The sequence below is a fragment of the Adiantum capillus-veneris genome, chromosome 8, assembly GCF_014529385.1.
Source record: "Adiantum capillus-veneris isolate H3 chromosome 8, ASM1452938v2, whole genome shotgun sequence".
Taxonomy (NCBI): Eukaryota; Viridiplantae; Streptophyta; class Polypodiopsida; order Polypodiales; family Pteridaceae; genus Adiantum; species Adiantum capillus-veneris.
In genome coordinates this window covers 29094874-29109414 of record NC_140938.1, presented here as the reverse complement: position 1 = coordinate 29109414, position 14541 = coordinate 29094874, and positions in this window count along the sequence as shown.

Here is a 14541-nt window from a genome sequence, read left to right as displayed (position 1 = left end):
TGCGTTTTCTATGTGCATTGGTAGCTCATTTTGGTTGGGATGTACATCAATCAGACATTGTTACTACTTTCTTGAATGGTGACATATTTGAGGAAGTTTATGTAACACAGCGTCACGGTTTTGTCATAAAAGGACAAGAGGACAAAGTGTGCAGATGTAAGAAGACTTTGTATGGGTTGAAGCAATCTCCTCGTGCTTGGTATGAGAAACCTGACACTCATTTTGTTAAACAAGGCTTTCGTAACAGTCCAACAGAAAGCACATTATATGTAAAGCGTGAGGGTGATGTACTTCTCATTGTGGTTCTTTATGTCGATGATTTGCTGATAACTGGACCAAATGAGAGACATATTGCTGAATTTAAGGCTGATTTGAATGCTACTTTCAAGATGAAAGATTTGGGGCTGTTACATCATTACTTGGGTATACAGTTTAAGCAGTGTGATGGTGGTATTTCCTTGTGTCAGAAAAGTTACATAGAGACATTGCTATGTAAGTTTGGACTTGAGGATTGCAAACCTATTGCCACTCCCATGGAAATAGGTTTGAAGTTGAGTCTACATGATGTTGGCAATCCTGATGATGTCACTCTTTATCAAATTGCTGTTGGCTGCCTCATTTATGTATGCAACACGAGGTCGGATATTCAGTTTGCAGTCTCACGGGTCAACAGATTTAAGCATAGCCCAGGGTCTAAGCATTGGCAGGCTGTCAAGAGCATTTTCTGCTACCTTAGTGGCACTTTACATCTGGCTTGTTTTTTCCCAAGGGGGGATCATTGCCGCTAGACTTACATGCTTTTTCAGACTCGGATTGGGCTGGTTGTTTTGACACGCGAGTGTCCACAAGTGGTTTTTGTTTCATGCTTGGCAGTTCATGTATATCATGGTTGAGCAAGAAGCAGCCTACTGTCGCCCTTCGAGTTGTGAGGCTGAGTACAGGGCAGTCTTCACAGCTACGATTGAGTGTGTATGGCTTAGATGCCTTATGGCTGATTTGGGTGTTGGACAGGATACTGCCAACACTATCTACACTGACAATCAGAGCGCATTGGCAGTTACGAGGAGCCTAGTTTTTCATGCTCGCACAAAGCACATTGAGGTGCATTACCACTATGTCAGGGAGAGGCTCTCAGCAGGAGAGATCAGCTTGGCTTATGTGCCAACACAAGACAACCTTGCAGATCTTTACACAAAGGCATTGTCTCATAAGAAGCTTGAAGCTTTCCGCAAAGCTTTGGGCTTACTCCCCTTTGTGGACTGATTATGTCCTCAAGGCATGGCACTTCTTTTTACTCATGTGCCAGCTCTCGTTCACCGCATCACTCTAGGGGGGATTTTGTTACCATATACATGTGGTAGTGATGTGTGTGAACACACTAGGACCACCGGGGCATTTTTTCCCTCTTTAGGAGGTTTTTTCCCCTGAGCATTGTATATACGCCCATCACTCTAGGGCTATCTATCTTTCCAGTGCATACTAAGTAACACACTCTCTATCGTGTGCCTTGAGCTTCCTTCGTCTTCTCCAAGCTGTGTGCGTTTCTCTGCAACCCTAATTCCAACAATCTCTTTAGGAGCCTTTTTCCCCCGAGCATTGTATATACGCCCATCACTCTAGGGCTATCTATCTTTCCATTGCATACTAAGTAACACACTCTCTATTGTGTGCCTTGAGCTTCCTTCGTCTTCTCCAAGTTGTGTGCGTTTCTCTGCAACCCTAATTCCAACAATTTTGTCTAGCGAAAAGTATCCTCCAGATTTTATTGTGGTTTCCTTGATTTCACTCCCAGTTTCTTTCACTCTTTCCTCGAATAGTTTCTTGTATTTTTCCTCAATTTCATCCTTTTGTTTCTATTTTCTCATCTCATACCTTTGACTTCTTCGTTTCTTGTTCTTTTTAGAGGAAATTTTAATGTTCTCTGATTCATCAGGAGTTATGTTTCTTTTTCTTAGCATGGGCTCTAGTGATCACCTTGATTGGAACAATAGGTTCACTCTCCAAAGAGCTACTAGGTATCAGTTGGACTACATTCACCATGCGTTTCCTTTGTTTAAAGGATTTTTTGGACAGTCTTCAGGGAAGTGTTCACCCTTTTTGCAACATTGTATACAAAAGGCTTCAACTGGCTTAATGTTCTTGATAGGTTCTAGGCATTTATTTCTCCAATGATCATCTGCACCACAATTATGGCAGTTTTTAGTCCTTGGCTTAATCATGGGTCTTACCATAGGAGGTCTAACACCTTGATTAGATACATAGTACATAGGTGTAAGCTCTGGTGTAGCATAAGTCATAGGTTCTTCCATTTTGATGGTGGATAAGAATTATACCACTTCCCTTCTACCATTATTGTAGATGGGTTAGGCTCAACATAAGGTATAAGTGGCACTAGGGCTTGTTCATCTATGACTCCTTCTAAATGCATGTACTTTACAAGCACTGCATTACGTCCAAGATATGGAGGTTGTTAACCCAACAGTGGTTGTGGTCTTTCCATACCCATCGGTGGTCTTTGTGCTGGGACCACATTAAGCTGATATTTGTACATGGGTTGTCCTTGTGGTCTCATGGGCACATATTGAACATTTCCATCGTACTTTGGTCGGTAATAGCACTCATTGGTCTCATGGTTGGTCCATTTACCCTCAATAGCACACCATTTTTGTGGCCTAATTGGTTGTCCCTGTTGAGGTATCCCTTGCCTTGGTCCTCTCATAGGTGCTTTTTGCATGTTATTCATCATTTTGTTCATCCTTTTGAGCATGTCTTCTATGGATGTAAGTGGTGCTGCAGCAGCCATTCCCACTTTTGTTGGTTTTGTGGATGTTGTTTTCTCACTCTGGGTATCCTTAGGGACATCTTCTTCATTGAAATTATCACAATTGTCTCCCAAGTCAATATCATATGATACACACTCTTCTAGGGTCACATGCTTCTTACTATACAATATAGCATGAAAGTTCTTTGCTTAGCAATCCCTCTAGAAACAATGAGACTAACCTTTCTTCTGTAGATATATCTAGTTCTGGGCACCTTGCGATGTATTGCTTCATCCTAGTTGCACAATCCCTAACAGAGTCACCTTGTTTCTGTTTGAAGCTATAGATTTAAGCTACCGTATTGTGTTTGATCCCAGTTTTGGAACATGCAGCTACAAATCCTTGAGCTAATGTATTTAAATCCATGATTGACCTTGGTGGAATGTTTTGGAACCATGTCAAAGCTCTTCCTTATAATGTCATTCTAAATCCCTCAAATAGAGTCTGGAAATGAAATATGCGTTCTACTCTTAGCACTTGCTTAAAGGTTGCTAAATGATCATATGGATCCCCAAATCCACTGTATTTTTTGACCCATTTTTGAAAATTAACTGGTCTAACTCGTCTATTTGGCTCAACTCCAACTCTTCTGGAAGTTGGTCATGTCTCGAGTCCTTCAAACCAATCTGTTGGAAATAGTGACTCATGTAGCCCTGAACTGGCTTCGTGATGAGGTAGGTTCGAGTTTTTAACATTACTCCCAAAATATCTCTCACAGAGTTCCTCTGTTGGAATAGTTTCTGGTCCTTGGCCCAATATCCAATCTCTTATGGAGTACCCTTGGTATTTGGCATGTTCTACCTCCTCAAGACTCATCATAATAAAGTTATTGTTATAACAATCTTTAAATAGGTAAGTTGGTAGATCTGTTGAACCCTTGTCTTTGATTTTGAAGATATAGATGATCTTCATGGGTGTTAACTGCCCTGATTTGGCATGAGAGGTCCATAAAAGATGCTTGACGTTCCTATCCTTCCAACAATATACTCCAATCCTAGGATTATCAGTGCTAAGTCGTTTCAAAGGTTCACATCAACTTGATCGTATCTCTCGAATTCTAAAGTTGGTGGACCTTCATTGGCTGCCAAAATTTATACTATGCATCCACTTTGGTAGTTTGTAGGATACATTGAGAGCACCGAATCTGTTTCCAGAACTCTATTTGGTATTACAGTACCAAGTGTGAGTGGTGCCCAAAAGTACCAAATTGGGATTGTGCATCCATAATTTTGGGCATTGCAACCAAAAAATTGTAATGTGTATCATGTCTGATACTATACAAAATCTAGTGAAGCACCAAATTTGGTACTATGGAGGTAGGAATTGGTACCTAAAATGATACTATGGAGCTAGGAATTGGTACTATGGAGCTAGGAATTGGTACCATGGTACTATGGAGCTAGGAATTGGTACCTACAATGATTTCTACCCAAAAAGTACCAATTGATTGTGTATGGCTTAGAGTGATTGTTGGAAAAAAACTACCAATTTGGTATTGTATAGCCAAACATGAGTGCTACCGAAGACTACAAATTTTGTACTATTCCAACAGAAACCAAGTCCACCAAGGACTGCATTGCAAGAAAAACATAATACATGAGAGTCATCTAGAAGATGTATGGAATTTTTGATGACACATTTTTGCCTCGATCTTGTGCTTACAAATATCCTTTTTGTTAGGTGAAACCCTTGTCTCAGATTTCCCAAAAGCGGTCACCAAATCTCTAGTTTCACTTATGATACTTGTATGCAGAGGCAATTGTCTATGACAAGCACTAAGTAACAACACTTCATTCTCATCTTTCATTTCCAGTCAATTGCTTGCTGCCTCTATATTCCGTCAATAAACACCCAAGGTAGTAGCAATTTTGGATTAGTTCACTGACGTTGATGTATTGTCAACATCGGAAAGAAGACTCAATTGCATATCCTAACTCCTCAACTTGGAAAATGGATGATGATGCATTAGCTGCTCTAGAATTCCATATTGTTCTATTGTTGTTAGTCCTTGGGTCTGTTGATGCCAACATCTAGCCATGGTCCTTGAAAGTTCAGTTGTCTTAGTAGGGTTGTGCTCCTTGCATCATTGCTCAAGTTTCTTTTACGTCCATTAGCCCCACAAAATTTCTTAGTTTCTGATATGTTTGTGAATGGTCATGGTTTCCATGAAAGTACCCTCTAGAAGTAAGTGCAAGTATCCATGAAAATGGAAGTTGAGCATGATCGAGATACCTACACTTACTTCTATAGGGTACTATCATGGAAACCATGAGCATTCACAAACCTATCAAAAACTAAGAAATTTTGTAGGGCTAATGGGTGCAAAAGAAACGTGAGCAATGATGCAAGGAGCACAACCCTAATAAGATAGCTGAACTTTCAAGAACCATGGCTAGATGTTGGCATCAGCAGACCAAGGACTAACAACAATAGAACAACATGAAATTCTAGAGCAACTAATGCATCATCATCCATTTTCCAAGTTCAGGAGTTAAGATATGCAATCAAGTCTTCTTTCCGATGTTCACAACAAATCAACGTCAGTGAATCAGTCCAAAATTGCTACTACCTTGGGTGTTCATTGACGGAATATGGAGGCAGCAAGCAGTTGGCTACAAATGAAAGATGAGAATGAAATGTTGTTACTTAGTGCTTGTCTCACCGACAATTGCCTCTGCATACAAGTATCATAAGTGAAACCAGAGATTTGGTGACGGCTTTTTTGAAATTCGAGACAAGGATTTCACCAAACAAAAAGGATATTTGTAAGCACAAGGTCGAGGCAAAATGTGTCATCAAAAATTCCATACATCTAGATGACTCTCATGTATTATGTTTTTATGCAATCCTTGGTGGCCTTGGTTTCTATTGGAATAGTACAAAATTTGTAGTCTTCGGTAGCACTCATGTTTGGCTATACAATACCAAATTGGTAGTTTTTTTCCAACAATCACTCTAGGCCATGTAGTACCAGTTTGGTACTTTTTGGGTAGCAATCATTGTAGGTACCAATTCCTAGCTCCATAGTATCATTTTAGGTACCAATTCCGACCTCTATAGTACCAAATTTGGTGCTTCACTGGATTTTGTATAGTATCAAACATGATACACATTACAACTTTTTGGTTGTCATGCCCAAAAGGATGGATGCACAATCCCAATTTGTTACTTTGGGCACCACTCACACTTGGTAGTGTAATATCAAATAGAGTTGTCGAAACAGATTCGATGCTTTCAATGTATCTTGCAAACTACCAAACTGGATGCATAGTTGTCATAATAATCAATATCTAATTTTCCTAAATGATTTTCTCATGTTAAATTGATCATTTAATATGGGGAAGTGCCAGGGGAGAAAAAGCTAGAATATTGGTTAAGCTAGCAGATCGGCCACAGTAGGGATACAAAGGAGGGAAAATAGGGATCCAAAGGGGGGGCATCTGTAAAAGAGCCATGTGCAACAATGGGCTTAAAATACCCTAAGGTTCAGTCCATTAAGACTTCCAAAATCTAAGGTTCCAATATTCAAAGGTTGTGTCCAAAGGTCAAACATTGGGGGAATTGGATGCTTTGTGTGTGTCCCAAAAGTCTTTGGCAATCCCTACATAGGAGGGGGTGAGCCTTGCAAGTAGGGGATGAGAGAGAAACTCACACACACACACACACACACACACACACACACACACACACACACACACACACACAAGCTCCCTTTACACAAAGGGGATGAGGGACACATGTCAGCTCCCTAGCCCAGATGCCCACAAGGTGTACCCAATTCCTATTGGATGGCCTTGGAGGTGGACCAATGAGAATTAGGCTAGAGTAAATCTAGTTTAATTAATTCAAAAACACTTAATAAAAGAACCAATAAGAATTAAGCTCTCTAGAAGACTATTGGATAGTCTCCCAAGGGGACCAATGAGCATTCAACATCCCAATGGCTTGCCTAATTTCTATTGGCCAGGAGGCAAAGGGGTCCAATGAGAGTATAGTTGAATTAAATAATTACCTAAAGCTCTCACAAAAGGGGAAAGGGGGACACATGTCAGAAGGCTATCACTTATGATACTTAATTACCATTGGCTAAGCCTGGGGAGGTCCAATAGGATGCTAGCAAGAGGGGTCGACCAAGAGAGAGAGGGGGCTGATTTTTCAAAGGCATTATCACCTACACACTCACACTAGCTCGTGTGAAGTAAAGAAGACTCTCTCTCCTTCTCAAGCTTTAATGGAAAGCTTATCACCTACTCCAAGCTTGTGAGAAGGGAGGGCTACACCAGCTTCTCTTGGCTTTGTGATGCAAATCCAACCAAGAGCCAAGCTTCAATGCATGCTCATCTCCTCTACCATGCTAATTACTGAGCTAAGCTATGCTAATATGAGTGATTATGTGAGGAGATGTACATCTTTCTCGTAAGAATACTCCTTCTTCCTCTCAATCTACTCTCATACCCCGCTAGCTCTCACCATCTTCGAAGGTGTGTGAGGTCTTGGGTCTGAGACCGTGAGGGAATTGATGTTGTGTTTGATAAGTGTTTGCGTAGTGCATGAAGTTTCCATCTTCATTGCACTAGCTAGTATTGAAGGAACACAAGAAATTGTATTGTAAAATGTCTCTCTTGATGGGAGAAACCATAATAGAAAGCCTTTTGGAGGGGGGACTGGCTCCATGCAAATCCGGTCCTCAAATGTTGTCAATTGCTTAATTTCTCTCTCTTTTGAAGTATTGTTCATGCTGTCTAACTAGGTGTTATGCTTTTTGTTGCTCTCTCCACCCAAGCACTCTTGTTAATCTCATTAGGAATCTATTCTAATGAAATGCTCACTATGTTCATGCTATTTTCCGCTACACACAAGTTACTAGGCCATTAATTGTTACATTGGTGTCAGAGCAGAAGGTTTCTCTTTTCTTGCTCAAGAAGGGAGGTCCTCAAGCTAGCTATAAATGGTTGGTACTATTAATTGCATGTGAGTAAGTAGAATAGGGATTTTTCAGCCTTGTAGTGCGCCTACCTTTGTGCAGTTAACGGGGCATCACCGTCGAGAGCTTATGGTCTTAATAGTGGAGTCCTACGGGGCTTGCCTACGGCTTAACCACTTTGAGCGGGGGTTTCCAATCAACGAGCAAAGAAAACCGAGCGAAGCCAATTTTCGAGCAAATATGAGTAACACCCTTGAAAATTTGCTGCAAGCGCAAGCTATGTTGAAGAAAATAATTATGTCATGATGGATTCGACCCCCTAGCATCTCAATGCAAATTGGTCATACAATTGAAATTACCACAAAGCTGCGGAGGCTTCAAAATATCAAATCTCCTTACATGTTGAGGCCCTAACAAAATCTCAGGTCACAAGAGTACATATAAAAAGCAGTTAATTATGGATGTGTCATCGTAGATAGCTAAGCTGGGCTTTTAAGAAAGGAGACTCTGAAGCCCAACTTATTATGTGTTCCACATCCTTTTCAATATTTGGACTAGCATGAACCACTGCTCTCTCTGTGTCAAAATTGTCAGCATGAATCGGTGCACCATTGAAGGCATGGTCGAGGCCGCCTTGAGGCAGCAGGCTTGTATTCCTCACTTGGTATACATTGATCTCCTTGGACACAACGGGAATCATGAGACAAATGGAATTTTCTCTAAGTTTCTTGGATTTTCTTCTCGAGTTGAGCCCTATTGACAAAAAGAAAAGGATGAGCAATGAACACTAAGTCGCCAATACCAATCATTACCCAAAGCGTGAGCCCCAAAACTAAGGTTTTTTCTGATAGTTGTGTGTCTGTTTGGGAAGATCCTTGAATTTGCTTGCCAAAAGGAAGTTTTAGAAAATTAGGTTATTTGCCCCTTCCCCTTTTGTCTCTACCTTTTTGGTTTCATTATAAAATGCTTTGAAATGCTCTAAAGCTTGAAATACATGAATGCTTGAGTCTGCTTCCTTGGTGCCAAAATATAGCGAGGATGCTATGAGGTAAGGATTGTGTGCTTATATATGGCCTTACTATGGGCTTTGATAATAATCAACATAAACTTTCCACTGATGGCTTATAATAACTCCATGAGATTTGGTACCAAGGTCAAGTCAATGTGTGAACCGGTGCTGAGGCAAGTTTCTAAAGTAAACTCACCTTCTTCAAAGTGTGTGGGACCTTTGCCTTGCAAAGTTCTAATAAAATAAAAGTTAATGGAGTTTGTTTCAAAAAAAATCGGCATCCTGCCCCTTGTGAAACATGTCGAAACCATTCCGCACCGGCGCGGACTGGTTCCAACATGCATCCCCTGCTCCTCATGGGCTGCGCCAGCATGCTAAATCCCTCTCGCACGCGCGTGTGCAGGCTCAGCAGGGCTCTTGGAAGCCAATTAGCAAGTGAAGCGGTTGGAGTGTACCAGATCCATGATCCTCATCAACTCCATCTCCATGGCCGCGAGCACCGCCATAGAAGAGCGTCGGATCAAAGTCAACTTCATTTACTCTACCCTTCGCCACCCGGCAGCATCCATCCTCTCTACCCCTCGCCGTTTCCAATGGCAGCCGTATCAACACCATGCTGGTCAGTAACCTCTCTCTCTCTCTCTCTCTCTCTCTCTCTCTCTCTCTCTCAAACGCAGCCGTTTTTTGACCTAGTAGACAGCAGTCCACTCTTTTGATCATAACTTCTTCATCCGAACTCCGATTTGGGTGATCTATAGCCTCAATCGAAGAGCATGAAGTCCTCTACGTATTGATGTAAAGACAGAAATTTTCAGAGTTATGGAAGGCATTTCTGTAGCAGCATTTCCGAAGTGAACAGGTTCAACAAAATTGATTCTCATCTTCTATTTTACATACAATGTCTTCCGGCACTCGCAAGGTTTCTTCTTCTTAAACAAGGTCCACAACCATTGTGGAAAATGATCCAAAATCTCCTAAGTGTGGAGATAGCAACACAACCACCCAACCAACGACATCGGAAACCATGATCATGGCGTACTTGGTATCATTGCAAGAGACCGTAAACAAACAAGGCGAAGACTTACGAGCACTTGCAATGGAGAATGGCACACTAAGGGTACTTGTGGTTGAGAATGAGAATCTCAAGAGGACACTTGAGATGCAAACAACACGTTTGATGCAACTTGAAGAGGAAGTCAAGGAATGTAAACGCTCTCTTGTGGACTTGAATGCTTTGAAGGAGCGGATGAGCAAAGTAGAGCATGACCATGTATTGAAAGAGGAGAAATTTGACACTATGAGCCGGGATGTATGCGACATGAAAAATGTATGCACAAATAAGTCGTGGGCTGATGTATGTGGTAGCAATGTGGTTTTTAATTCCTCACTCATGCAAGCTATGGTTCAAACAAAGAATGTTGAGAATGTGGATGTGGAGGAGTTGAAGGAACGAGAGCGACGTTCCAAGAACATTGTTATTCGTGGAATTCCCGAAGAGAAGTTAGAGACACCTCCTTCTCTTGCCATTGTTATTGAAGATTTCTTCAAAACCCACTTTGGCATGTCCGGAGTTATGGTCTATGGAGCACATAGAGTGGGGAAGCAAGGAGCTCCTCGCTCTGGAGAACGGCCAATTGTATGCACCATGCCGGATGAGACCAAGCGAAAGATTATCCTTGATAATAGTTGGATCTATTTGAGGGATACAAAATGTTTTGTATGTGAAGATCGCACTATTAAGCAACAAAATATGCGTCGCAAAGCATATGAGGAAAAGAATAATAAAAACAAGGAGATCTCTCATGAAGAAAATGTGCCCAAGGAGGAGGTAAGTCTCTCAAGCAAATAGGGATGCGTGACCTATGAGACCGAGTTACAATTGAAAATATGCTTTTGGAATTGTAATGGATACCCATGGAATGCGGGGGTTGGCATTGATGAACTAACAAGCAAAGCCGATGTTGTACTTCTTGTTGAAACTTGGGAGCATGATACACAAAGGATTAACGGCTTGGAGGATTACAATGTACATTCATTGATGTGGTCAAAGAATCTCAAGCAACGAAGAGGACAAGGAGGGTTAGCATGTATGGTTAAGAACGGATTGGAAGATTTTGTATCAATTGTGAAAGATGACAAGTACAAACGTTATGTATGGCTGAAAATTATGACACCAAAAAGAGCACCCATTTTTGTAGCCGGTTGCTACATTCCTCATCATGATTCTCCCTTTTATGCTTGCATGGATAGAGATCAACCATTTTCTGATTTGGAAGAGGACATTGCTTATTTCAAAGGTGAAGGTGATGTTATTGTATTTGGGGATATGAATGCTCGCACAAAAATACTCAACAATTTGATATGCCATACATTTCAAGGGAGTTGGAGGAAGTTCACTTGTATGATCATACTTCAATGGATGAGAAAGAGCCGGATCACTATGGAAAGTTACTTTTACACATGTGTAATAGCACGGGTATGCTCATTGCCAATGGTGTATCTTTGTGGAGTGGAACCAATGGATTTACATGTAGGAGACATAATGGGGATAGTGTGATTGACTATATGCTACTCTCTGAAGCCATCATGTATCGCATAAAGAGTTTTATGTTTGGTCAATGGACCCCGGAATCCGACCATCGCACCTTATGTATTGACCTTTCATGTGGAGAAGCAACTAAGCATGATAATCTCAGCCAAAGGAAAGAGAAGTTATCACTATGTATGGATTTCAAACAGGCACCAATGTACATTGAAATGGTTGAGCAAAAATTATGGATGACAAAGCTTCAATGTGATGCACCATTGGAAACTAAATGGGAAGCTTTCAAGAAAGCTATTTGTTCTTGTGCGGAAGAATGCTTTGCCATAAAGCATCTCCATGGTATCAACAAAGATAGATCACGCAAAAGGTGGTTTGATAAAGAATGTCAAGATGCTCGAAAGTCCTTGATAAAGCTTGATGCAACTATGGACAAAGACAACTATCAAAGTCATTTGCATACATACAAGGCATTGATTCAAAAGAAGAGAAGAAGATGGGAAGTAAAGCAACAAGAATTTCAAGTCCAAGAAAAGGCACATGGATGTGGAAGATTTTGGAGAAACTTGAGAGGCAAGCGGGTTGAGAATTTTGGTAACTTGAGTCTAGTGGATATGTACACACATTGTAGGAAATTATATGAGCAAGCAAATACTGAAAAAATGTCATTTTATGGTTCACTCCCATGTATGCCGTCTTTTTTTACTATTGAGGATGTATGCGGTGGGCTTGAAAAGTTGGCCACTCGCAAAGCGGGAGATCTTCAAGGTATCAAGCCGGAGATGATCAAATGGACGGGAGATTTTACCCATGAGTGGATGTGTGATATGTTCAACCTTGCACTTCAACATGGTATGCCTTATGATTGGAGTACTAATTGGGTTAAGCCTTTGCATAAAGGAGGGGATGTAAAGAATGTAAGCAACTACCGGACTATAATGATTGGGTCTCTTATGGAAAAGTTGTTTGGGTGCATAATGGAGATGCAATTGAGTGATTGGGCTGAAGAGGATGACAAGCGTGCAAAGGGACAAGCGGGTTTTCGTCGATGCCATAGCACCATTGATCATCTTGTCACTCTTCGTGTTCTTATGGAGGAAAGTCGGTTGAAAGGCAAGCGATTGTATTGTTGTTTTGTGGACTTTAAGAAAGCCTTTGATATGATTCCACGTAACAATTTGTGGAGAAGGATGGAAGAACTCCAAGTGCCAAGTGAGTTTATGCTTGCGGTTTCTCGAATCTATAAGAAGGTGATTTGTCAATTGCGCATGAGAAGAGAAATTTCAGAAATTTTTGTAAGCACTATTGGGGTTAAACAAGGATGTCCATTGTCACCAACTCTCTTTGGTCTATGCATCGATCAATTGGAACAAATGGTACTTGACTTTATGCAAGATGAAGGCATTGAAGAGGTCACTATTTGCAATGCGGTAATCATGCTTTTGTTGTATGCAGATGATGTAGTGCTTCTAGCACACACTTTAGAAGATGCACAAAAGCTTATGGTTGTCCTTGAGAACTTTTGCTTGCATAGTGGGCTGATTGTAAATGAATCCAAAACAAAGGTTATGCTTGTGAAAACCAACCATAAGGAGAAGCCATGCATTGTGTACAACAACGAGACACTTGAAGTTGTTGAGAGCTTTAAGTACCTTGGCCTTGAGGTTCCATCCAATCACAAGTGGCATGAATGTGCTATGCGTCGTTTGGAAGCGGGAAAGAGAGCATATTATGCATTTGAGAACATGTGTAATGCGGGAAACATCAAGTGTTGGGTTATGAAGAAGTATCTTTTTGATGCATTGGTGACACCGGTTCTTCTTTATGGAGTTGAAGTGTGGGGCGGGAGCATCTCAAAGTCTACTTGGAAAGAGTTTGAGAATGTCCAAAAGCGTTTTCTTACAAACTTTCTCCAAGTTAAGACACAAACACCATATATGCTCCTACTTCTTGAGTCGGGATCTCTTCCAATTGAGGTTATGGGCATGGAAAGGGTTGTGGAGTACATGATAAAGATGCGTCAAAACCCCTCACATCAACTTCCTACAATTGCATGGGAAGCAAGCAAAAAAGTTCAAAAGACGCATAAAAGCAAGATCTTGAGCACGGGATGGATGCAAGACATAAAGAAGTGGTTTGGGAGATGGGATGCATTACACTTGCTACATGATGCTTCAATTGACTCTCAAGTGAATGAAGCTTTTCTACAACGCCAATGTATTACGGCTTGGGAGAAATCCGGTGGGTCACGCTTCATACATTACACCACCTATATTGCCCCCAACTACAAAACCATGTTCTTCGCTGAGAGAGGAAACCGTACTCACACTTACATGCTTGAGCCTATTCCCTTGTCCGCGATATGCACTATCGCAGCAATTCGGCTTAGCTCCCATTTCCTTCGATGCGAGATAGGGCGTTGGGGCAATGGAGAAGAGTCAAATCGATTGTGCACATTATGCTCACTGCAAGTTCGAGAGTCTGAGTACCACACACTACTAGAGTGCTCAGATTTTGATCACATCCGAACTTGCTTCTCTCACATTTTCAGCCATAACTTAAACCTACACACTTTCCTCTCCCAGCCAAAGTGTGGGCTCTCCATTGCGACTCTCATCACTACAATTTTGGAGCATCGAGAGTCACTCATCAGCCATACACATACTACATCACATGTAACTTTGGTCCCATAGGTCATATTTGACCTCCGACAACGATAATAAAGTCTATCTCTCTCTCTCTCTCTCTCTCTCTCTCTCTCTCTCTCTCTCTCTCTCTCTCTCTCTCTCTCTCTCTCTCTCTCTCTCTCTCTCTCTCTCTCTCTCTCTCTCGTACGTTGTGTGTATGTGTGTATTGTGGGACTAAAGCGGGTGGTGTTGGTCATGATGCAGGTGTGGAAGCCGTACGACAACAAGAAACTCGAGACTCTGTCATATTTGCTGCAGCTGAGTAGCGAGCAGATAGCAAAGCATGTGGACTATAGGAATCGCACTCAGAAAATAATGGCGTCAGTACGTACTGCAGGAATCAAAGTCAGCTTCAATCCTTGTTGGAGATGCTTTCTTCTTCCATTTGTGAAGTTCATCTCAGCCTGCGCACGGGATCTCTCTCCTGGCATGCACAGATTCTTCAATCACAAAGTGGGCGATTATTTTTTGAGACTACTTTCCGGAACAGAGCCGTGCTTGTGATATCATCATGTCTGCCTTCCCATGCGCTCAATAAGTCGTGGTGCATCTTCTTC